The following is a 27,178-nucleotide window of genomic DNA, read 5'->3' on the forward strand; positions in this document are numbered from 1 at the left end:
AATTCCTCGGTATTTTCTTTAATTTTTCTCAGGCATACGCTTCAAATTTTAAATGGATTATGGCAAAACTTTAAAGAATCCTGTCAGATGAGGAACTCTAAACATGATCTCTCACTTTCGGCACTATTGGCATTTTGGGCTGCATAATTCATTGTGGGGGCTATTCTGTGCATTGTAGGATATTTAGAAGCATTCTTGGCCTCTGCCCACTGGATGTCTCTCCCTGCCCCCATTTATGACAACCAAAAATGTTTCCAGCCATTGACAAATGTCCCTAGGGTGAGGGTGTGGGGAATGGCTTCTGGTTGAGAACCACTCCTTCAAACAAGGCATCTAAAATCCTAGTGCCTGTTAAGGCATAGTAGTCCCCTATCAGTGTATCCTGGTGTGTCTGGAAAGGATGGGGAGGCAGTGCTGGGAGAAAACGGCACCAGATGCAGCACGACATGTCCTCTCGTTTACACTTTGGAGATTTTCGCTCCTGTTTATCTCAACCAAGTAGAGATTGAGGGAGAGAAGCCAAAAGGCATGGCTAGAGGATGTAGTTTCTTTAAAGGACCTATGGTAAGGAAATATATAGAGGTTATTACCTAACACAGGAAGTAGCACAGACGAATCTCAAACTCTGGTACTGGGGCCCCAAAGTTCAGGTGTCAGGTGTGAAAATCCTGCCAGCCGTGGGAAGCCATAGCTAATCTCATGGGGCTTTTTGGATCCTCCCCTGTCCCCCAGCTGGGACCCATCTGCCACCTAAGTGTTGTGAAGAAACAGCTTGGGAACCAGTCCCCTTACCCGGATCAAGTAAGTGGTGCTAAACCACCTGCAAACAGGAGTCCTGAATTCTTACTTTGAAGTTGGGTAAACGAAAGAACAGTTTCCCAGGAGCACTCGCTAGCAGGTCCTCGCTTCAGGTCCGGCTCAGGTCCTCTGCCATAGTTTCTCTTTGATTTCACCTTCTCAAGCCCTTTCCTCACCAGCCCCAGACCCTTCCTTTCAGCAGATGACCACTTCCTATTGACACAATTGAGATGACCAGGCACAGATTTCATCACCTTGAAATGTATTGCCATCTGCACTCACCGTGCCTCTTGGTTTAAAGAGACACAATGAGTGCCTTTGCTTCTGCTTAGGCCAACCCAGTCACGTTGTTATCTGGATCCAATTCCATGTCCTCACAGGCACCTCATACCCTCAATTGTACACCTCTCATATCATTGCCTTTCTCTTTCCTGGCTTCTTCCCCATCAGCATCAAACTGGCTCAGGTTCTCTGATCTTTAAAATCATTTGGGCTGATTTTTCACTCCCCTCTCCTCAGCTTTCTATTTTTCCACCTCTCTTTTTGGTTATACTTCTGTAAAAAGTGAGATACCTTTGTTTCCTCACCTACTTTCCACTCACCCCACAGCTGGTTCTCTTTGAGCATGTCCATTCTGGTACAACTGTCTCACTGGCATCACTGCTGACTTTTTCCATCTACTATACTTGGGCCTCTCTGCAGTATTAATACTATAGTCCATGCCCTTTTTCTTTAAAATTACAAGATTTTCTCTCCCCAGACTGCAAAGGTAACATGTGCTTAATGCAAAAAAGAAAAATACAATAATAAAAACGCAAATCTTGGACAACTGAGGCACTTAAGTTCAAAGGAAAACAACAAGAATGACTTGCAATGCCATTACTTTAAAATAACCATTCTTTAGGATATAACAATTATATATATATATGCATTCAATACTGGAGCACTCAGATATATAAAGCAAATATTATAGAAGCTAAAGAAAGAGATAGGCTCCATTACAATAATAGCAGAAGATTTCAACACCCCACTTTTCAGCATTTGACAGATCTTCCAGGCAGAAAATCAACAAGGAAATATCAAACTTAATATGCACTATAGACTAAATATCTAATAGCTATTTAGAGAATATTTTATCTGATAGCTGCAGAAGACACATTTTTTTTTTTCCTGAACATATGGATTATTCTCAAGGAGAGACCATATGGGGGGGGTCATAAAACAAGTCTTAAAACATTCAAAAAAATTACAATGATATCAAGTATCTTCTCTGGCCATAATGGAATAAAACTAGAAATTGATGAGGAATTTTGGAAACTATTCAAATACATGGAAATTAAACAATATGCTCCTGAATGACCAGTAGGTCAATGAAGAAATTAAGACAGAAGTTGAAAAATGTCTTGAAACAAATGAAAATAGAGGAAGAGGCAATGCTTCCAAACTCATTCCATAAGGCCAATATTACCCTGATACCAAAACCAGGCAAAGACACATTTAACAGCAACAACAAAAAGAATACAAAAGCTACAGGCCAATATTCCTGATGGATATTGATGCAAAAATCCTCAACAAAATATTAGCAAACTGAATTCATCAATACACTAGAAAGATCATTCATCATGATCAACTGGGTTTTATCTCTGGGATGCAAGGATGGTTCAACATACGCAAATCAGTCAATGTGATACATCATATTAGAATGAAGGACAAAACCCGTATGATTATTTAGATTGATGCTGAACAAACATTTGATAAAATTCACCATCCTTTCATGCCAAAAAAACCTCAAAAGACTCTACCAAAACATTAGAACTGATAAATTCAGTAAAGTTGCAGGATACAAAATCAATGTATGAAAATCAGTAGCATTTCTATATGCTACCAGTGAACAAACTGAAAAAGAAATAAAGTGGTCTAATTTACAATAGCTACAAATAAAATTAAATGCATAGGAATTAACCAAAAAAGTGAAATGTCTCTTTAATGAAAACTATAAAACACTGATGAAAGAAATTGAAAAGGACACCAAAAAATGGCAAGATAGTCCATGTTCATGAATTTGAAGAATCAATATCATTAAGATGTTCATACTACTCAAAGTGATGTACAGATTCAATGCAATCCCTTTCAAAATACCAATGACATTCTTCACAGAAATAGAAAAAAATCCTAAAATCTATATGGAACCACAAAACACCCAGAATATCCAAAGTTATCATAAAAAAAAAAAAAAAAAAACAACTAGAGGAATCACATTACCTGACTTCAAATTATACTACAGAGCCGTAGTAACCAAAACAGCTTGGTATTGGCATAAAAACAGACACATAGACCAATGAACAGAACTGAGAACCCAGAAAAAAATCTGCATACCTGCAGTGAACTCATTTTTGACAAAGGTAGGAAGAACATACACTGGGGAAAAGATAATCTTTTCAATAAATGGTGCTGGGAGAACTGGATGCCCATATGCAGAAGAATGAAACTAGACCCCTATCTCACTATATACAAAAATCAAACCAAAATGAATTAAATAATTAAATCTAAGACCTCACACTCTGAAACTAATACAAGAAAATACTGGGGAAACTCTCCAGGACAAATATTTCTTGAGTAGTACCCCACAAACACAAGCAACCAAAGCAAAAATGGACAAGTGGGATCATATCAAGTTAAAAAGCTTCTGCACAGCAAAGGAAACAATCAACAACGTGAAGAAACAGTCCACAGAATGGGAGAAAATATTTGCAAACAAATATTTTCCCCTCTGGCAAGGGATTAATCACCAGAATATATAAAGGGCCCAAACAACTCTAAAGAAAAAAAAAAGCCTCTAATAATCTGATTTTTAAAATGGGCAAAAGATTTGAATAGACATTTCTCAAAATATGCTGGTGGTGGGGAAGGAGGGGATAGCAAATTGCCCTCAGTTGAAAACCACTGGGGTAGAGAGAGGGGCTGAGCTTGGATGTGTGCCTAACAACTGTGGTAAACCCCAGGGGATTTAGGGAGCTAGAATGGCCCTTCTGAGTTGTAGAAAGTTGGGCTGCTATGGTGAGCACTTTTTCTTCAGCATGGATCAGTCATTGGATGTGGGCTCCTGAAAAGGGGTGTGACATTGTGTAAGGAGGCTCTCTGTGACTGGAGCAACAAGTTCCTCATTGAAGGGGAATCTGGAACATCCCAGTGTTCACGGCATGTGGGGTCCAGCCCCACAGGGTCGGTGGGTTTTTTTCCCCGTGTGTGGAGACGAGAGATTGTAGAAATAAAGACACAAGACAAAGAAAAGAAAAGACAGCTGGGCCCAGGAGACCACTATCACCAAGACGCGAAGAGCAGTAGTGGCCCCGAATGCCAGGCTGCACTGATATTTACTGGATACAAGACAAAGGGGCAGGGTAAGGAGTGTGAGTCATCTCCAGTGATTGACAAGGTCACGTGAGTCACATGTCCACTGGACAGAGGGCCCTTTCCTGTTTGGCAGCCAAGGCGGAGAGACAGAGAGAGAGAGAGAGCACACAGCCTACACTGTTATTTCTTCATATCAGAGATTTTTAGTACTTTCACTAATTTTGCTACTGCTGTCTAGAAGGCAGAGCCAGGTGTACAGAATGGAACATGAAAGCAGGCTAGGAGTGTGACCACTGAAGCACAGCATCACAGGGAGACGGTTAGGCCTCCGGATAACTGCAGGCGGGCCTGACTGATGTCAGGCCCTCCACAAGAGGTGGAGGAGTAGAGTCTTCTCTAAACTCCCCCCGGGGAAAGGGGGAGTTTTAGCAGACCTTTTTTCCCGGTCTGCTAAGTAGTGGGTGCTTTTCCTTGGCACTGACGCTACTGCTAGACCACGGTCTGCTTGGTAACGGGCGTTTTCCCAGATGTTGGCGTTACCGCTAGACCAAGGAGCCATCTGGTGGCCCTGTCCAGGCATAACAGAAGGCTTGCACTCTTGCCTTCTGGTCACTTCTCACTATGTCCCCTCAGCTCCTATCTCCGTATAGCCTGGTTTTTCCTAGGTTATGATTGTAGAGCGAGGATTATTATTATATTGGAATAAAGAGTAATTGCTACAAACTAATGATTAATGACATTCATATATAATCATGTCTATTATCTATATCTGGTATAGATATTCTTATTTTATATATTTTATTATACTGGAACAGCTCGTGCCCTCGGTCTCTTGCCTTGGCACCTCGGTGGCTTGCCACCTACAATGGCATGTGCTACTCTGCAGTTGTTCATTTACTTCTCACCATTTTCCATTTAAAAATAAAATTATTGAGAATTGAGACCACATATTATTTCGTTGTGAATCATTGAAATCCAGTATGCTACATGGAGTAAATATTGTTAAATAATGAAACAAAATGAGACAATAATTGGGTGGATATTTGTAAACTTAAATACGATAATAAATGGTTTCATTATGCATTTTATTGAGATATGAGAAACTTAAATATGATAATAAATGGTTTCATTATGCATTTTGTTGAGATATGAGAAACTTTCAAGAGATTTATCCATATTTATATTTAATTATGAGTTCTTTTTTGAGAAGTAACAATTTACTCAGCTGATAGCACTGAACGGTACTGGGCTAATCTTTAACAGTGTTTTGAATTTCTGAAAATGAGATTCTTCATCAGTAATTTAAAAAGAAGACTAGGAAGTTTGTGTGGGATAGAACCAACCAATTGCTGAAATATACACAGAATTCAAGTACTGAAAAGTTTTACTTTAAAAACATGATTATAAAGCATTGTTTCCTATGTATAGCCCTGTAAAATAATACCCATGTTCATCCAGCAGAGGGCACAATTGCACAAAGTATTGGATAAATGCTTTTAAAGTTAAAAGGAAGTGCATTAATCTCTGTCATACGCTGTAGTGACACGTCATTCACATGTAAATGACTCTATACATCTAAAATTCAATAGTGTATTGTTTGTAGATGATATTTCACTACTGCATTTCCAGCTCTATTCTTTCACATTGTTTTTAAAGTTACTACATCTTCAACAAAATCCAAATTAGGTTAAAATTAATCTCTAAATAATTTTAATTTCAACTGGCTAAAATCATTTGAGGCCAACAATGTGTAAGGCTTTTTTAGAGCATAATTTTATATATGTTATGTTTTCTGTCCTCACAAGATGTTTTATGGGTCATTGACATGGAAGCACAACTACGTATACTGTGCAGAATCACCCTTCTACATTAAGAAAAAAATCAGGTCCTGTCCCTACATACTGTCAGATTTTTCTTGGCATGGATCTTGTACACTATGAACTTGCACGGTGAAATGGATGAACCCCTGTCCGAGAAATGGAAGGTCTGTCTTTGTCCCTTCCTGGTTGTGTCACTACTTCTCAGAGCCTGTCTATCTTCATCTGTTAGTAGAGGAACAATGATGCCCACGGGGCCCTCTTCACAGGTGGGTGATGTGAGTTCATGGTTTAAGAGCCATGGACATCCATTCATTAGATGCATGTGCCATAGTACAGGAGTAACTGAAGCAACAGCAGGCGTCATCAAGTGTCCACTGGACGGTGGTCAGATTCTCTAGTTTTCCCTCTGTGAAGAGTTTGACTGAATGAATCTCTGGGTTCTTGGGCAATTCAGGGAAGCGGGGAGAGTCAAGTGAGAGTTAAATTTCTGCTAATCTGGGGAGGAGGGCTTTGATTGGTATTACAACCTCATTTTCACCACAACCTCGTAAAGCAGGTCACTGTTCAAATATATTTCTTAATTTAGATATATTTCTAATTTCATTTTGGTAAATTTTTTCTTTGATAGTAATCCAAAGCTACACAAGGACAGAATAGCTGTATATGTGAAGGTGTTTATTGCAGTATTGTTTATGGATAATTGGCAAAATCAGAAGCAATTTAGGAACATGGACTATTAGGCAGCTATCAAAATGAAAATTATGAATATTATATAGGTACATGGAAAGTATGTGATGAATGATGTCATACCAAAGCAAAATAAATCGTATATTATGTTAATAGCTATGTAAAAGTTGAGAATATATGTGGTTGGGGAACAATGGCAAGAAAGATGGAATGGTAATAACTTCTAACATGTCCAGGAGTTAGTAGTAGTCTTTGTGTGTGTGTCTCTCTCTTTCCTTCCTAAATCACATTATTGCAGTTATAGTGATATTTGTAGAATGGCACACTTCTAAAGAGATTTTTCATGCTTTGTTTGAAATACAGTAATGCCCAATTTGTCCAGTATGTTAGGAAAGAAGTGGCCCATTTTTTTTTTTTTTTTTTTTTTTTTTTTTTTTTTTTTTGTGACTGGCTAATTTATTTTTTTATTTTTTTATTTTTTTTTAATTTATTTATTATTATTATACTTTAAGTTGTAGGGTACATGTGCATAACGTGCAGGTTTGTTACATATGTATACTTGTGCCATGTTGCTGTGCTGCACCCATCAACTCGTCATTTACATCAGGTATAACTCCCAATGCAATCCCTCCCCCCTCCCCCCTCCCCATGATAGGCCCCGGTGTGTGATGTTCCCCTTCCTGAGTCCGAGTGATCTCATTGTTCAGTTCCCACCTATGAGTGAGAACATGCGGTGTTTGGTTTTCTGTTCTTGTGATAGTTTGCTAAGAATGATGGATTCCAGCTGCATCCAAGTCCCTACAAAGGACTCAAACTCATCCTTTTTTATGGCTGCATAGTATTCCATGGTGTATATGTGCCACATTTTCTTAATCCAATCTGTCACTGATGGACATTTGGGTTGATTCCAAGTCTTTGCTATTGTGAATAGTGCCGCAATAAACATACGTGTGCATGTGTCTTTATAGCAGCATAATTTATAATCCTTTGGGTATATACCCAGTAATGGGATGGCTGGGTCATATGGTACATCTAGTTCTAGATCCTTGAGGAATCGCCATACTGTTTTCCATAATGGTTGAACTAGTTTACAATCCCACCAACAGTGTAAAAGTGTTCCTATTTCTCCACATCCTCTCCAGCACCTGTTGTTTCCTGACTTTTGAATGATTGCCATTCTAACTGGTGTGAGATGGTATCTCACTGTGGTTTTGATTTGCATTTCTCTGATGGCCAGTGATGATGAGCATTTTTTCATGTGTCTGTTGGCCGTATGAATGTCTTCTTTTGAGAAATGTCTGTTCATGTCCTTTGCCCACTTTTTGATGGGGTTGTTTGTTTTTTTCTTGTAAATTTGTTTGAGTTCTTTGTAGGTTCTGGATATTAGCCCTTTGTCAGATGAGTAGATTGCAAAAATTTTTTCCCATTCTGTAGGTTGCCTGTTCACTCTGATGGTAGTGTCTTTTGCTGTGCAGAAGCTCTTTAGTTTAATGAGATCCCATTTGTCAATTTTGGCTTTTGCTGCCGTTGCTTTTGGTGTTTTAGACATGAAATCTTTGCCCATGCCTATGTCCTGAATGGTACTACCTAGGTTTTCCTCTAGGATTTTTATGGTATTAGGTCTAACATTTAAGTCTCTAATCCATCTTGAATTAATTTTCGTATAAGGAGTAAGGAAAGGATCCAGTTTCAGCTTTCTACTTATGGCTAGCCAATTTTCCCAGCACCATTTATTAAATAGGGAATCCTTTCCCCATTTCTTGTTTCTCTCAGGTTTGTCAAAGATCAAATGGCTGTAGATGTGTGGTATTATTTCTGAGGACTCTGTTCTGTTCCATTGGTCTATATCTCTGTTTTGGTACCAGTACCATGCTGTTTTGGTTACTGTAGCCTTGTAGTATAGTTTGAAGTCAGGTAGCGTGATGCCTCCAGCTTTGTTCTTTTGACTTAGGATTGTCTTGGAGATGCGGGCTCTTTTTTGGTTCCATATGAACTTTAAAGCAGTTTTTTCCAATTCTGTGAAGAAACTCATTGGTAGCTTGATGGGGATGGCATTGAATCTATAAATTACCTTGGGCAGTATGGCCATTTTCACGATATTGATTCTTCCTATCCATGAGCATGGTATGTTCTTCCATTTGTTTGTGTCCTCTTTTATTTCACTGAGCAGTGGTTTGTAGTTCTCCTTGAAGAGGTCCTTTACATCCCTTGTAAGTTGGATTCCTAGGTATTTTATTCTCTTTGAAGCAATTGTGAATGGAAGTTCATTCCTGATTTGGCTCTCTGTTTGTCTGTTACTGGTGTATAAGAATGCCTGTGATTTTTGCACATTAATTTTGTATCCTGAGACTTTGCTGAAGTTGCTTATCAGCTTAAGGAGATTTTGGGCTGAGACGATGGGGTTTTCTAAATATACAATCATGTCATCTGCAAACAGGGACAATTTGACTTCTTCTTTTCCTAACTGAATACCCTTGATTTCTTTCTCTTGCCTGATTGCCCTAGCCAGAACTTCCAACACTATGTTGAATAGGAGTGGTGAGAGAGGGCATCCCTGTCTTGTGCCAGTTTTCAAAGGGAATTTTTCCAGTTTTTGCCCATTCAGTACGATATTGGCTGTGGGTTTGTCATAAATAGCTCTTATTATTTTGAGGTACGTTCCATCAATACCGAATTTATTGAGCGTTTTTAGCATGAAGGGCTGTTGAATCTTGTCAAAAGCCTTTTCTGCATCAATTGAGATAATCATGTGGTTCTTGTCTTTGGTTCTGTTTATATGCTGGATTATGTTTATTGATTTGCGAATGTTGAACCAGCCTTGCATCCCAGGGATGAAGCCCACTTGATCATGGTGGATAAGCTTTTTGATGTGTTGCTGAATCCGGTTTGCCAGTATTTTATTGAGGATTTTTGCATCGATGTTCATCAGGGATATTGGTCTAAAATTCTCTTTTTTTGTTGTGTCTCTGCCAGGCTTTGGTATCAGGATGATGTTGGCCTCATAAAATGAGTTAGGGAGGATTCCCTCTTTTTCTATTGATTGGAATAGTTTCAGAAGGAATGGTACCAACTCCTCCTTGTACCTCTGGTAGAATTCAGCTGTGAATCCATCTGGTCCTGGACTTTTTTTGGTTGGTAGGCTATTAATTGTTGCCTCAATTTCAGAGCCTGCTATTGGTCTATTCAGGGATTCAACTTCTTCCTGGTTTAGTCTTGGAAGAGTGTAAGTGTCCAGGAAATTATCCATTTCTTCTAGATTTTCCAGTTTATTTGCGTAGAGGTGTTTATAGTATTCTCTGATGGTAGTTTGTATTTCTGTGGGGTCGGTGGTGATATCCCCTTGATCATTTTTAATTGCGTCGATTTGATTCTTCTCTCTTTTCTTCTTTATTAGTCTGGCTAGTGGTCTGTCAATTTTGTTGATCTTTTCAAAAAACCAACTCCTGGATTCATTGATTTTTTGGAGGGTTTTTTGTATCTCTATCTCCTTCAGTTCTGCTCTGATCTTAGTTATTTCTTGCCTTCTGCTAGCTTTCGAATGTGTTTGCTCTTGCTTCTCTAGTTCTTTTAATTGCGATGTTAGAGTGTCAATTTTACATCTTTCCTGCTTTCTCTTGTGGGCATTTAGTGCTATAAATTTCCCTCTACACACTGCTTTAAATGTGTCCCAGAGATTCTGGTATGTTGTATCTTTGTTCTCATTGGTTTCAAAGAACATCTTTATTTCTGCCTTCATTTCGTTATGTACCCAGTAGTCATTCAGGAGCAGGTTGTTCAGTTTCCATGTAGTTGAGCGGTTTTGAGTGAGTTTCTTAGTCCTGAGTTCTAGTTTGATTGCACTGTGGTCTGAGAGACAGTTTGTTATAATTTCTGTTCTTGTACATTTGCTGAGGAGTGCTTTACTTCCAATTACGTGATCAATTTTGGAGTAAGTATGATGTGGTGCTGAGAAGAATGTATATTCTGTTGATTTGGGGTGGAGAGTTCTATAGATGTCTATTAGGTCTGCTTGCTGCAGAGATGAGTTCAATTCCTGGATATCCTTGTTAACTTTCTGTCTCGTTGATCTGTCTAATGTTGACAGTGGAGTGTTGAAGTCTCCCATTATTATTGTATGGGAGTCTAAGTCTCTTTGTAAGTCTCTAAGGACTTGCTTTATGAATCTGGGTGCTCCTGTATTGGGTGCATATATATTTAGGATAGTTAGCTCTTCCTGTTGAATTGATCCCTTTACCATTATGTAATGGCCTTCTTTGTCTCTTTTGATCTTTGATGGTTTAAAGTCTGTTTTATCAGAGACTAGTATTGCAACCCCTGCTTTTTTTTGGTCTCCATTTGCTTGGTAAATCTTCCTCCATCCCTTTATTTTGAGCCTATGTATGTCTCTGCGTGTGAGATGGGTCTCCTGAATACAGCAGACTGATGGGTCTTGACTCTTTATCCAGTTTGCCAGTCTGTGTCTTTTAATTGGAGCATTTAGTCCATTTACATTTAAGGTTAATATTGTTATGTGTGAACTTGATCCTGCCATTATGATATTAACTGGTTATTTTGCTCATTAGTTGATGCAGTTTCTTCCTAGCCTCAATGGTCTTTACATTTTGGCATGTTTTTGCAATGGCTGGTACCGGTTGTTCCTTTCCATGTTTAGTGCTTCCTTCAGGGTCTCTTGTAAGGCAGGCCTAGTGGTGACAAAATCTCTAAGCATTTGCTTATCTGTAAAGGATATTATTTCTCCTTCACTTATGAAACTTAGTTTGGCTGGATATGAAATTCTGGGTTTAAAATTCTTTTCTTTAAGAATGTTGAATATTGGCCCCCACTCTCTTCTGGCTTGGAGAGTTTCTGCTGAGAGATCTGCTGTTAGTCTGATGGGCTTCCCTTTGTGGGTAACCCGACCTTTCTCTCTGGCTGCCCTTAAGATTTTTTCCTTCATTTCAACTTTGGTGAATCTGGCAATTATGTGTCTTGGAGTTGCTCTTCTCGAGGAGTATCTTTGTGGCGTTCTCTGTATTTCCTGGATTTGAATGTTGGCCTGCCCTACTAGGTTGGGGAAGTTCTCCTGGATGATATCCTGAAGAGTGTTTTCCAACTTGGTTCCATTTTCCCCCTCACTTTCAGGCACCCCAATCAGACGTAGATTTGGTCTTTTTACATAATCCCATACTTCTTGCAGGCTTTGTTCATTTCTTTTTCTTCTTTTTTCTTTTGGTTTCTCTTCTCGCTTCATTTCATTCATTTGATCCTCAATCGCTGATACTCTTTCTTCCAGTTGATCGAGTCGGTTGCTGAAGCTTGTGCATTTGTCACGTATTTCTCGTGTCATGGTTTTCATCTCTTTCATTTCGTTTAGGACCTTCTCTGCATTAATTACTCTAGCCATCAATTCTTCCACTTTTTTTTCAAGATTTTTAGTTTCTTTGCGCTGGGTACGTAATTCCTCCTTTAGCTCTGAGAAATTTGATGGACTGAAGCCTTCTTCTCTCATCTCGTCAAAGTCATTCTCCGTCCAGCTTTGATCCGTTGCTGGCGATGAGCTGCGCTCCTTTGCCGGGGGAGATGCGCTCTTATTTTTTGAATTTCCAGCTTTTCTGCCCTGCTTTTTCCCCATCTTTGTGGTTTTATCTGCCTCTGGTCTTTGATGATGGTGATGTACTGATGGGGTTTTGGTGTAGGTGTCCTTCCTGTTTGATAGTTTTCCTTCTAACAGTCAGGACCCAGCTGTAGGTCTGTTGGAGATTGCTTGAGGTCCACTCCAGACCCTGTTTGCCTGGGTATCAGCAGCAGAGGCTGCAGAAGATAGACTATTTCTGAACAGCGAGTGTACCTGTCTGATTCTTGCTTTGGAAGCTTCCTCTCAGGGGTGTACTCCTCCCTGTGAGGTGTGGGGTGTCAGACTGCCCCTAGTGGGGGATGTCTCCCAGTTAGGCTACTCAGGGGTCAGGGACCCACTTGAGCAGGGAGTCTGTCCCTTCTCAGATCTCAACCTCCGTGTTGGGAGATCCACTGCTCTCTTCAAAGCTGTCAGACAGAGTCGTTTGCGTCTGTGCAGAGGTGTCTGTGTGTCTTAGTTTACTGTGCCCTGTCCCCAGAGGTGGAGTCTACAGAGACAGGCAGGTTTCCTTGAGCTGCTGTGAGCTCCACCCAGTTCGAGCTTCCCAGCAGCTTTGTTTACCTACTTAAGCCTCAGCAATGGCGGGCGCCCGTCCCCCAGCCACGCTGCTGCCTTGCCGGTAGATCACAGACTGCTGCGCTAGCAACCAGGGAGGCTCCGTGGGTGTGGGACCCTCCCGGCCAGGTGTGGGATATGATCTCCTGGTGTGCCTGTTTCCTAAAGCGCAGTATTGGGGTGGGAGTTACCCGATTTTCCAGGTGTTGTGTGTCTCAGTTCCCCTGGCTAGGAAAAGGGACTCCCTTCCCCCTTGCGCTTCCCAGGTGAGGCAATGCCTCGCCCTGCTTCAGCTCTCGCTGGTCGGGCTGCAGCAGCTGACCAGCTCCGATCGTCCGGCACTCCCCAGTGAGATGAACCCAGTACCTCAGTTGAAAATGCAGAAATCACCGGTCTTCTGTGTCGCTCGCACTGGGAGTTGGAGACTGGAGCTGCTCCTATTCGGCCATCTTGCTCCGCCCCCGTCGAAGTGGCCCATTTAAATGACTTATGAATCTTCTTTCCCCCATTAACTGATGTTTACTCCTCGAAACACAAAAACAACAACAAAACCATTTTGGCTAGAAATCTTTCTGAAATCTATTGTGTACTTTCCTGCCTTCTCCAACAATTTCCTGAGCACATTTTATTCTTGTCTTTATATCTCAGGCTTACCATGATAAATGTCAATTTCTCTCCCACACTAGAATGCAATGAGCAATACAAATATAGGGTTATTTGCCTCTACATGGCATGATTAAACCTCTTTTGAGTTTTGATTCCTTGGTTCCTATTTTTACATGTTTTCTTTTTTTCTTGTTTGTTCTTTTTCTCGCTTTTAGTCTATTGGGTGTCATTTTCATGATCGTCAGTGTTCCAGCCTTCAGCAACCTATCTATCCTTCCTAACCTCCCAACAAATTTGCTGCTTCTAACATCCCTTGTTAGGAAAATCACACAAATGAATTGACTAGAATTATGTGCAGAGAGCTCCAAAGGGCGTTCCATCTTATGTAAGTGTCTGGACAGTGGAGACATGGTGATACCTGTTTTGGTTGTTCAGAGGTATTTTGCTTACTTCTCAACTCTTGGCTGTTTTCTGGATGCGTTGAGGTCTCAAGGAGATGGCCTATGTACAACAGACTTGTTGCTTCAGGGAAAATAGAGTACTGACTCACAGAAACAAAGCATAGTAGTCATAAATCCAGTTAACACCAACAAATCAACGGAAACTGAAAGCAGAGTCAAGCAATCAATAGTTTTATATATATATATCTATTTCTTTCCTCTAGGTGTAGGGCAGGATACCTGTCACATGAGGGTCTTCAGGGGAGAAAGGAAGGAGAGGGTCAGAGACTGGCCTTCCTAGATTCTATGGCCTGTTTCAGGGGAGAATAGGGGTGGGAGAAGGTGAGAGAGACCTTCCTGCTTCTGCCATTTTCTCAATTGCCAAGCTACTGTATTTTGGAGTATTGTGTTCTGAGCCTGTCAACTTAGATTAGTGTTTGAGAAGTGATCATTTTATAAGAATCAATGCTAATCACTGGACAGATTATTGTACAGTGTGATTAGAAATGATCAACACTGGATAAATGATCTGAATGTTCATACTGTTTTATTGCTTGCCATGTGCAGGTATAGACTGTTTATGGAAAGAAAGGGAGTATATTTGGAGTGAATAACAGCATTGTCTACATTAGGCTAGATTTGCTGGTCATTGTTGTAGAAAGCCACTTGAACAAATGTTATCACTTCCATAGTTTGACGGCTGTAGTAATGAAAACCTAAAGTGTCTTATTGTTATTTGAACATATTACATGTTAGAAACCAATGTATCTATTGAATTCTGAATTATTCATGGTGGTAGGTACAAGATTAATGTTTAGAAAAATTACTTAATCACACATATTGGAATAAGCCAAAATAAAGTGTTTAGAGCCTTGAAACCATTCCAAAATCACATTTTACCCGATAACTGAAAAAAAATTATTCCATCACACTTTGAAAGCATTGTGAACAATCATGAAATAACAGTACCTTTTTAATTTTTGGCTAATTTTTTGTTGGAAATGATGATGGCGGACAAGATGGTCCAAAGGTAAGGAACTAGAGAATATTTTCTCTTCTGGCTATAGGATCCTATAAACATCTACAAATTTGATGATCAGTAGCTCAGTGAATGTTGAGGGTAATGTATGCTCTCAATTTATTAGGTATCCATTGGTTTCCTATTAAACTAAATGTATGTAATCAATTTAATATGCATAATTGATAAGACCCATAGAAATTAAATACTAGTTGAATCCTTTACAGCAGTGGTTCTTAGCTTTGAATTCATATTGGAAACACCTGAACAGCTTTTAAAACTCCCAGACCCAGGCTACATCCCAGACCAATTAAACTAGAATCTCTTGGGGATGAGGCCCAGATACCAGTTTTTTTTAAAGCTCACTAGATAATTCTAATATGTAGCCAACTTCGAGAAATACTGCTTTATAGAACATCTCTGCTTACTCTTAGTTAAGTTTAAGTACTTCAGGGACTCTTTCTTTAACAATCATTAACAGTCTTTTTCTTAAACAGTCTTTAGGGACTGTTTCTGCTTCTTTTTCTTTAAATAGAAGCAAATCATTCCAAAATAATAGTCTTATTTGTTTTATTTTATTCCTATCTCTTTTTCATTGCTCTTGTTTCATTTTGTTTTATTTTTGCCAAATTGATCAATATAGCATAATAGCGTATGGAGTCATGTCATTCTCAGCTTGAATGCAGATTGGGCTATTTACTGGTTGTCATAGATTGGCAATGTATTCGATCTCTAAGCAAGTTCCCCCCTGCCCCATCTATAGCAGTATTTCTCAACTGGAGGCAATTTTTTCCCACCAGGAGACAATTGTCAATGTTGGAGATGTTTCTGATTGCTACTGCTGGGGAGTTGTTTTTGACATCTAGTGGGTAGAGACCAGGGATGCTGCTCAACATCCTACAATGCACAGGACAGAGCCATAGCAAAGAATTATCTGGCCCCAAATGTCACTGGTGCTGAGGTAAAGAAACCCTGATCTACAGAGTGAGTCTCTGGAGTCTGACTTACTTCAAAGTCTTATTTCTCCGCTTCCTAACTGTGTAATCTTGAGCAATTTACTCAATGTACTGTTGCTTGAATCCCATGTGAAAATGCAGATATTATTAGCACCCACTTTGGAGCTGATGGGAGGTTTAAATGGGATAATGTATTTGGAGTATTAATACAGTGCAAATTATTACCAAAATATGTGTCTTTCTGTTCTGGGGCATTTATGGCCTTTTGTCAGTATCCCTGAGATAATTTGTTTGATATATCTCTTGATAATCTCAGAGTTAATATTCCATGATTCAGTGGGAGAAGAGAAAAAGGGGTTGGAGGCTGGAGCTGTTTTTGAACATGTAACTGCTTTCGATTTTAAGTGGGAATTCAGAGGAGATAGTTTCACAGCACACTGTTAAATTCCTTCTCCCACTTTTCACTTTCCTCCCCCAGCTCACCACTAGCTTGAAAATTGTATTGGGTTGGAGTATTCAAATAAATAAGCTTGTATTCAACCAAATAAAAGTCAAAGAGATTCTTGTAAGTACAGATTCTAAGGGAAAGTGCCTAACAGCAATGAGCACAGTTTATTTATTATTTTATTATTATTTTTTAAAGTTCTGGGGTACATGTGCATGATGTGCAGATTTGTTACATAGGTAAACATGTGCCATGGTGGTTTGCTGTACCTATCAACCCATCACCTAGATATTAAGTCCAGCATGCATTAGCTCTTTTCCCTAATGCTCTCCACCCCATCCCCCGACAGGCCCCAGTGTGTGTTGCTCTCCTCCCTGTGTCCATGTGTCCTCATTGTTCAGCCCCCACTTATAAGTGAGAACATGTGGTGTTTGGTTTTCTGATGAACACGGTTTATTAGTAAACTTTATATTTATTATTAACAAGAAGCAGATAGCAACAGGAGTTTGAAATTCAGGAAAAAAAGCTGTGTGTTGGAAATAGAAATCTGGGACTTATTACTACAGAAGGTGTCAAAGTTATGGGAAAGAATGAGATTTCAAGGGAGACTATAGGGAGAAGAGAGAAGGGGGCTCAGGATGTAATGTGAGAAATAAAGCTCAGCTAATAGTTAGTGCAAACCTACTGTGTGCTTGCTGGTCACCTTTCTGATCTATTATACTACATTTGGCTTTTAGGGAGAGTCACCTCCTATTCACAGTCCTCATCCCCAGGTGTTCTAAATCTGGCTTGAAACTAATAAATGAATCTTTACTGAAGATAATATGGAATGCTCACAAAATTAGGTAGAAAATTCCTACATTGATTGCTGTCCATGCATCAGATTCATTTTTAATTTGTCATTATAATTATATAATCATCACACAATTTGAATTTTTCTCTATGCATATCCTTTCCTCTACTCATAATGTGCACAAAACTACGCATGTTTTTATAACAACTTTATTGAGGTATAATTCACATACCATTCAGTTCACCCATTTAAAATATACAATTCAATAGTTTTTAGTATGGCTTCAAAATGTCTCTTCAAATGGTTATATCATAATTTGCTAGGTCTTTCTTCTATGTGGGGACATTTAAGTTGTTTCTAATTTTTTTACCACTATAAGTAGATTTTTCTGCATGTAGATTTTTAAATATTTGGATTATTTTATTTTTAAAACTTTTTATTCTTGAATTGATACATTATAATTGTACATATTTGTGATGTACAACTTGATGCTTTGATACATGTACAGATTGTATAATGTTCAAAGCAGGGTAGCTAGAATATCTATCACCCCATGCATATATCATTTCTTTATGGTGAGAACGTTAAAAAATCTCTCTTCTAATTTGTAATATACAATACTTTGCCATTGACCATAGTCACCCTACTGTGTAATACAACACCAGAACTTATCCCTTTACCTAATTGTAACTTTGTACACATTGACCAACCTCTCCTTATCCTGCCCTTCCCCATTCCCTCCCCAGTCTCTGATATAAACACTGTTCTTCTCTCTACTTCTATGAGATCAATTTTTTTAAGATTCCACGTAATAGTGAGATCATGTGGTATTTGTCATTCTGTGTCTGGCTCATTTCATGTATTAATATGATATCGTCCAGGTTTGTCCATTTTGTCTCAAATGACAGAATATCATTCTTTTTAATGGCTGAATACTATTCTGCTGTGTAGATATATCACATTTTCTTTATCCATTCATCTGTTTTTGGACATTTAGGTTGATTCCAAGTCTTGGCTGTTGTGGATAGTGCTGCAATAAACATGGGAGTGCAGATATCTCTTTGATGTACTGATTTCACTTCCTTTGGATATATATCCAGTAGTGGGATTGCTGGATTATACAGTAGTTCTCTTTCTAACTTTTTGAGGAGCCACCATACTGTTTTCCATAATGATTCTACTAATTTACATTCCCACCAGCGCTGTGTAAGGGTTCCCTTTTTTCCATATCCTTGCCAAGAGTGGTTTTCTTTCATCTTTTTGGAAATAGTCATTCTAATTAGAATGCGGTCAGGTTTCATTGTGGTTTTCATTTGCATTTCCCTGATGATTAGTGATGCTGAGCATTTTTTCATATACCTGTTGGCCATTTGTATGTTTTCTTTTGAGAAATGTCTGTTAAGGTCTTTTGCCCATTTTAAAATCAGATTATGTTTTTGTTTGCTGTTATTAAGTTCCTTATATATTCTGGATATTAGCCCCTTGTGAGATGTATAGTTTGCAAATATTTCCTCCCATTCTATAGGTTGTCTCTTCACTCTTGTTTCTGTTGCTGTAGAAAAGCTTCTTAGTTTGACAAACATACAAAAATCAGTAGCATTTCTATATGCTGATAGTAAACTATTTGAAAAAGAAATAAAGAAAACAATTATATTTGCCATAGTTATAAAAAGGTACATAGGAATAAACTTAACTAAGGAGGTGAGAGATTTCTACATCAAAACTATAAAACACTGAAACAAATTGAAGATGACACAAATAAATGAAAAGATAGCTCATGTTTATGGATTGGAAGAATTGATATTGTTAAAATGGTCATACCACCCAAAGCAGTCTATAGGTTTAAGATAGTCCCTATCAAAATGCCAATGATCTTTTTCACAGAAATAGAACAAAATGATCCTAAAATTCATGGGGGAACCACAAAAGACCCCAAATAGCCAAAGCAATCTTAAGCAAAAAGAACAAAGCTGGAGGCATCACACTACCTGACTTCAAAATATATTACAAAGCTGTGGTAACCAAAACAGCATGGTACTGGCATACAAATAAACACACGGACAAATGGAACACAATAGAAAGTCCAGAAATAAATCCATACACTTACGACCAAACTGATTTTTGATAATGGTGCCAAGAACACACACTGGGGAAAGAATAGTCTCTTCAAAAGATGGTACTAGAAAAGCTGGATATCCACATGCAGAAGGATGAGACTAGGCCCCTAACTCTTTTACCATACACAAAAATCAACTCAAAATGAATTAAAGACTTACATGTAGAACCAGAAACTATGAAACGACTAGAAGAAAACATAGGGAAACATTTTATGACAATAAGCTGGGCAAGGATTTTTAGTTAAGACCTCAAAAGCACAGGCAACAAAAGCAAAAATTAGATAAATGGATTTTTTTAAAAGCTACATTCAAGATCTATTTTGAAGTCTTTCTTTGTCCAGGAAGAATGCATAAAGGAATGTGCAACTGGAAAATTTTGTGTAATGGAGAAACTGTTCTAAAACGGATTAATAATTAACATTAAAGGATTAAACTGGGAGAAAGCTCCCCAAAAGAGAATTTCAAACAGGCAGTGAACACTAGTTTGGCTACCTAACACATCTTTGAGTGGAGATGAATAGCTTCTCCCTGCCTCTACTTGAATAAAACTAAACTTAGGTGTATGCCAATATTCACTATTAAGATGGTACACTTACATTTATTATTACCTAAACATGGATTTTTATTGTATGAAAGCCAGATAATATAAGCAAAAGGAAGGAAAGAAAAATCTCTTTCTGGGTTTGAGACCAGCCTGCTCAACAAAGGGAGCGAGACCCTGCTTCAAAAAATATATATAAATAAAAATAAAAGAAAAATCCCCTCTAGGGAATGAGAAAATCATTGCCATTTTCTTTTTTTTGTTTTGTTTTATTATTTATTAATTAATTTATTTTAACTTTTAGGTTCAGGGGTATATGTGCAGGTTTGTTATGTAGGTAAGCTACGTGTCATGGGGGTTTGGTGTACAGATTATTTAGTCACCCAGGTAATCAGCATAGTACCTGATAGGTAGTTTTTTGATCTTCACCCTCTTCCCACCTTCCACCTATGGACAGTTTGAATAAATGCCACATGAGCTCTGAAACAGCTGGGGTTTCTCCAAGGAAATCCCCTTAGAGAAAAGTAACACCTTCTATTTCCTTTGGTCTTCTAGTTAGTTTAGATGTATTTAAGAGCAAAATTCATACAAATACATGGAAGAAAGTTTCAGTGGGCTCTTCCACTTACTTCAGAAAATTGATTTAAAATAAGACTGATGTTAATTCCCAAGGCATTAATTAGACAGCTTGTAGGGTCCATCTTCTGCTAATTTCAATAATTTCCCTAAATTTTGCTTTATCTCTTTTGTATGCAGAGATGTTCTCCTAAACTAATTTGATCGACACAAAAGGGACTTTTTTTTTTTTTTTTTTTTCCTGGAAAAAAATCCAGCCCTTTAAAAAAATCATTGAATGTCAAATTATGAATACAGGACTACTTCTAAACATTTATAATTCACATTCAAATATTTATTGAGCACCTACTGCATATAAGGCAAGATTATGGCATGATGAACTCAATTACAAAATGGGCAGGGTGCTAGAGAGAAAGGCTGATCTTGAAGCAGAAAAGTTATAAACAGAAAAGGATCCGTTGCTTAGGAACTTTCAAACTGAAGATTTTCTAGACTCTAGCTTTATTTTTGTTTCCCTTTTTAGAAAGCAGAGATGAAACCCAAACCTGGAGGTGGGAAAGGGCTCTGCGGGCTTTTGCACCATGCTGGAGAGGAGGTGCAGGAGAGAGAGAGAGAGGCAGAATTCTCTCACCTCGCAGTTTTGCCCTTATGTCTGCAGGGCTGCAACTGCACCTAGGCACGCATTTACAAATCTGTCTTCCCTTTAGAATCTCTTGTGGATCTTTAGAAAAATGCAAATAGCTCGATCCCAAGTCCTAAGACTGTGACTCAGTTGGTGGGTGAGGAGCCTGGGAGTCTGTATTTTTGCAAAGCTTTCTTAGTCACTGCTTACAGAGGTTTGAGAATCTCTATGGTACAGTCATTCCACTTAAGTCAGTGGTGCCTGTCCCACTGCTGCACATCAGAATCATCTGGCAAGTGTTAAAAATGCTGTTGCCTGGATCCCATCCCTATACATTCCCATGTCAGTGTGCCTAAGCATCCGGGGACAGCAATGTACAGTCACGCTGAGACCACTGGCTTAAAGGCATTCAATCCTGATGAATCATCTCTCTTACTATCAAAACTTAAGATGAAGAAATGGTGGCAGTTTGAATAACTGAATCAGATAATTCGGTAGAATTCAAAGATCAGAAGAAAGGATTCAGTGAGAACTGTTACCGAGGGAGTGGACTGGGGCATCATCACCAAGGCAACACCATTAACAGCACTTTTTCTCTGTGACAGTTGGACTTCATCATTGAAAGGTTAGCCAGGGGCCGGGCGCGGTGGCTCAAGCCTGTAATCCCAGCACTTTGGGAGGCCGAGACGGGCGGATCACGACGTCAGGAGTTCGAGACCATCCTGGCTAACACGGTGAAACCCCATCTCTACTAAAAAAAACAAAAAAAAAACTAGCCGGGCGAGGTGGTGGGCGCCTGTAGTCCCAGCTACTCGGGAGGCTGAGGCAGGAGAATGGCGCAAAAACCCGGGAGGCGGAGCTTGCAATGAGCTGAGATCCGGCCACTGCACTCCAGCCTGGGCGACACAGCAAGACTCCGTCTCAAAAAAAAAATAAATAAAATAAAATAAAATTAAAAAAAAAAAAAAAAAAAAAAAAAAAAAAAAAAAAAAAGAAAGGTTAGCCAGGATTGGGGAGTGTGGTGGGTGAACAGGAAACACCACCACTCTTTAAAAGATCTGCTGCTGCTTCAGGTACATAAATTGGTCTGTGCCTTGATTATGAAATGAGGCCTTTGTTTCTAGAGGATAAGCAGTCTCAACGGGCCTCCAGGGCAGGTAGAAACCTTGGCAGAGTATGGCCTGAGGACTTCTTCATCTAAAGGCAGGACACTGTGCGGCATGAGAGGCGGCCCTCACACAGATGCCAGAGAATATCGGCTGACTTGTTCATAGACTCCATACTTGTAATTGGACAGCGTGTTTCTTCTCATTTAGAAATGGCACAGCAGATGGCAGTCCAACATAAAAAGAAGGAGAGGGATATGTCACCATTTCCAGCAGTGGCACATGGACAAGAGATAGCAGTGTCTGGGAACCACACGGCTACTGTGGAAGCATCACTGTCCAATAGAACTTTCCAGGTTGGTAGAACTGCTCTACATCTGCACTGTCCAGAACAATGGTCACTAGACACATGAGCACTCGAGCACTTGAAATGAGGTAATGAGAATGAATAACTGAAATTTTAATTTTATTCAATTTTAATTAAGTACAATTTAAATTTGAGTGGCCACATGAGGCTGGTGGCTTCTGTATTGAACAAGCAGCTCTCAAGAACAAACCTTGACTTTGTCACTTATGGGGTTAGTTTCTAGACACCTCCAAGCCTTGGTTCCCTCATCTGTATTTCTTGTGTGCTGGCACCAGAATTCCTGTTAGAGACAGAACTGTCCTTGTTTGACAAAATATCTCAATAGGTAATTTGGCCATCAAAACCAAGTCTTCAGAGAAGGGTCTGGAGAGGAAATGCAGACCTCAAGAAGGACCAAGTCATTTTCTATAAGAATATGGGAGAAATTATTCATTTATTCTTGGCCCTGAGTGAGAAGGAGTAAGGGAAGAAAGGGAAAGAAGAGCAAGTAAGAAAGTTTGGGGGCTACATGGAATGTTGGGGTGGCAAAAGGACTTAGGAACAGGGAGAGCTAATATTAGTTTTCAGTTACTTGTGTTACTGTTGTGAACCCATGCTGTCTTTCCAAACCTTTGGTCAAGTTTGCTGTAAATGTAAATGTCTTGTTTGGGGGGGTGTGTGTGTGTGTGTGTGTGTGTGTATTAAGAAAAGGGAATAAGCCTAATGTTTAGACTAGAATTGAATGGAAAAGGGAAAACATGGAGTGATTAGACAGTTAATAAGCTAAACAAATTCAGTAAAGCAGGAGCTAAGAGGTAGAGGAAACCATGACAAAGTAAGCCCTTAAGAAAGTTGTAGCTAACATTTGTTTTTCATAAAATGGGGGTTCACATCAAGCTCATATAAATCTCAAAAGGAAGGGTCAGTACAGCTAATACTTGCATGTAAACTGGAGACAGTAATACCTACTTGAAGGATCGTTGTGAAGATAAAATGAGATAATGCTTGTGAAGTGCTTATACATAGAGCTTAATAAAGCTTTCGTTTTATGGTTTTAAAATGAGTATATGGCTGATCCTTGAACAACATGAGGGTTAGAGCACCGACCCCCACTTGCAGTCAAAATTCACGTGTAAATTTGCCTCCCCCAAAACTTAACTACTAATAGCCTACTGTTGACTGGAAGCCTCACTGATAACATAAACCGTTGATTAACACATAGTTTGTATGTTATGTGTATTATGTACTGTATTCTTACAATAAAGTAAACTAGAGAAAAGAAAATGTTATGAAAAATCCTAAGGAAGAGAAAATACATTTACTATTCATTAAGTGGAAGTGGATCATCACAAAGATCTTCATCCTTGTCTTCGCATTGAATAAACTGAGGAGGAGGAGGGAGAGGAGGGGTTGGTCTTGCTGTCTCAGGGGTGGCAGAGACAGAAGAAGATCCACAAATAAGTGGACCCTTGCAGTTCAAATCCATGTTGTTCAAGGGTCTATTGTAATACTCTTCCTTTTTTTTTTTTTTGAAGATTAAGTAAAGTAACATGTGAAGCTCCTGGTTCACAGTGAGCATTCCCTAAATGCCATATTTTTTCCTTCTTAGGAAGGGAATCTTCTTCTAGACCCTATTTGAGCTATATCATTTTACACTGTAAACCCAGACAGGCCCCAGAAAATTCTGGGGGACATATGAGGTTTTGCCTTCTTTCCCTTCTCTGTATGGCATGTGGGTATCACCTGTAGGAACAGTGAACTGACATGCAGCAGTACAGCACTTTTATTACCCTGCTGTTTATAATATCTAGGCTCATCTTTCATCTTTATCCATAACCATCTCTCAGATTTTTTCTCTCTTTTATAACTCACATGGGTTTATTGCTGTACACTCATGAGCCCCACTTTTATATATTTTAACCAATTTGGAGGTCTTGTTTACCCAATCAGTTGTCCTTGTTTCTTCTGTAAGTGGCCTTTATTGCCAATTGTTTTCATCACTCCTGCTTTTCAAGTGCCATGAATTACCTATTCAGTACATTCTCACTTTGGCAAAAATATGTTATTTGCAACCTTTTTTGCATGTTTCTTATTTATTCTAGCCTATGTTTTGTTGTCGAGTGAGTACCTGAAGATCATTCTTCTACATAAGAATGAACCTATTCCGGAGAGTAGGATAGAAAAATTCCTAGAATTATAGGGCTTTGACTATAGCTTCTGAAAAAAAATTCAGAGTGTACAGGATACTCTAGTGGCCACAAGACAAATGTCTGATTTTCCTCATGGATAGTATGATAACTTAAAGTTTGAAGATTCAAATTAAAAGTGTTTTATTCATCCCTAAACCAAACACAATTACTATCTTGCCTTCAATTCAGCTACATTACCTTTGGGTGGTGGTGGTGGTGTTTGGTCCAAGCCAGTCATCCGTGTATGTGACTAATTGAAAGTGTGCTGATTGAAATAAAGATAAACATGCCTTCTGTCCCTCAAAATGTATGTTTCTTATTAAAAAGCTTAGAGTAAGCACCATGACATAATTTATCACATTTATTACTTGTATTTTCAGCCAGCACTTCTATCCAAGCAATGGAGAGCTGCAGTGGGATCTTTGCAAATTTGGCACTGAGTATTTATTTAATGATTTGAGGCCTGGGAAATCTTGTATTTTCCAGTATGCTTAGCTTTTTAATACAGGGGCTCAGGTGTCCTGAGTAAAGACAATCACAGCTACACTTCTGAACCCCCAATAGCAGAATGATAATGCAGGAAAATCTGTGTCCCACATTCAAATGACTAAAGAGAAACCTCATTTTGCAGTCATTTCACTTCAGCTGTTTACTCTCCATGGTGAATAATAAACACAAGCACAAACTGTGAAGGAATATATTTTTTTTTCCAGGAGATGGAATTGCCTAGAAAACTCTGAATAAAAAAAACCCCTGAATATAAATCTTGTCAGACCTGATAACTAATGCTTGAAATCTTTATCTACTGTAAGTTGCGAGTGTTGCCAAACAGTATATTAGGAAAAGCACCTCAGTTTGTTTCTGAATAGATAGGGTGTTTATCTGTCAGTATTATATATGAAGAGGTCCCCCACAGACTTAACACATTCTGTCAAGCTCTCTTGTTTTACTGTGTTTGCAAATCACAGAGCGTGTTTGAAATATCAAGTAATGGTGAGCTCTTATGTGTGGTTAGGAGTTTCTATTAATGTCAATTTCTTCCTACACTTTTACCTAGAGCTCCCATAAGGCAAATACTTGTGGGTAAAGGGAAGACATGCTAAGAAATGGGAAAATAGCTGAAAGATGCATAGGGCTTTTAATTTTTTGAGGGAGGGGTTCTCTTTAGAACCTGAGTCATAGTTTTTGAATATCCTTAAGGTTGGTATATCAGCCAAAGTACATTCAGAAGGCAGAAATTACACAAAAGTTATTTCTCTCAGTGAAATAGTTTGTGAAGTTCTGAATTTTCACCGAGGTCACTTAATATTTTCTTCTGCAAACCAGACAATCATCATAATCTTCTAAGAAAACTGAAGTTAGGTATTTTAGTAATTTCCACAATTCTGACACAAATGTAGTAAGTTTATTTGAAACATTATGTTTTTTATACTTAAAAAGTTTTAAAATTTTGTTTCTAATTGACACAAAATTGTACATGTTTTGGGGTAAGTGTGATATTTCAATACATGTGTATATTGTATAATAACTAAATTAGGGCAGTTAGCATGTCCATTACCACAAACCTTTATCATTTCTTTGTGGTGGTAACTTTTAAGATCCTCTTTTCTAGCTATCTTGAAATATGTAATACATTGTTATTAGCTGTAATCACCCTGCTACGTAGTGGAACAACAGAACTTATTCTTCCTTTCTGACTACAGCTTTGTACCTGTTGACCAACCTCTTCCATTCCCCCCTCCCTTCCCCAGCTTCTGGTAACCACTATTCTACCCTTTACTCCTGTGTACTCAATTTTTTTTAGATTCCTTGTATAAGTGGGACCATGCAGTATTTGTCTTTCTGCATCTGACTTATTTCACTTAACATTATGTCCTCCAAGTTTATCCATGTTGCCACAAATGACAGGATTTCACACTTTTAAAAATAGCCAAGTAGTAATCCATTATGTATATATATCATGTTTTCTTTATCCATTCAAGTTATGCTTGAACCTGAAAAACTATATTGTAGAAGAAAATTCTAACTACATTAAATGCTCGACATAATATTAGCAAAATAATTATTTGAAGGCAAAAGAGAGTGACAAAAAGGAGGCAGAAATTGGATTTGACTTTTGAAAGAAGAGAACTGCACTGGGTAAAATCCAAGTTTATATAGCTTTTCCCCTGAAGGGATGCTCCAGTCTAGGTTAAAACTCAAGCAGAAAGCTGATGTCACATTGGCTAGAGGTGTCAGAGGATTGAGTTATGAGATGCAAGAGTGGCTAGAATTTGAATGTAAAATTCTAGAAAGGAGGAAGTCACAGAAGTGGCTGCATATAATCTCCCATTAAGTCCTATCTATGTATCTCATATAAGCATAAAAATCTGCATGCAACTTCTTCTTAAGTCCCAGGCTGATCCCTGAATTGAATTTGCCCTAAGGAGAATCCAAGGGTACCAGTGAAAGGTAATAGCTGGAAGGCTGAAAACTGTGAGCAGGGATTTAAGCCTCTGCCCAAACAAGGGAGATAAAGATTGGAATTTGAGTCCTGCCAAGTTGTGTCAGCTTGGTATGTACTTTGGATTTTCTTTGAAACCCCAGAAAGGCCAT

This window comes from Macaca thibetana, chromosome X, assembly GCF_024542745.1.
Source record: "Macaca thibetana thibetana isolate TM-01 chromosome X, ASM2454274v1, whole genome shotgun sequence".
NCBI classification, from domain to species: Eukaryota; Metazoa; Chordata; class Mammalia; order Primates; family Cercopithecidae; genus Macaca; species Macaca thibetana.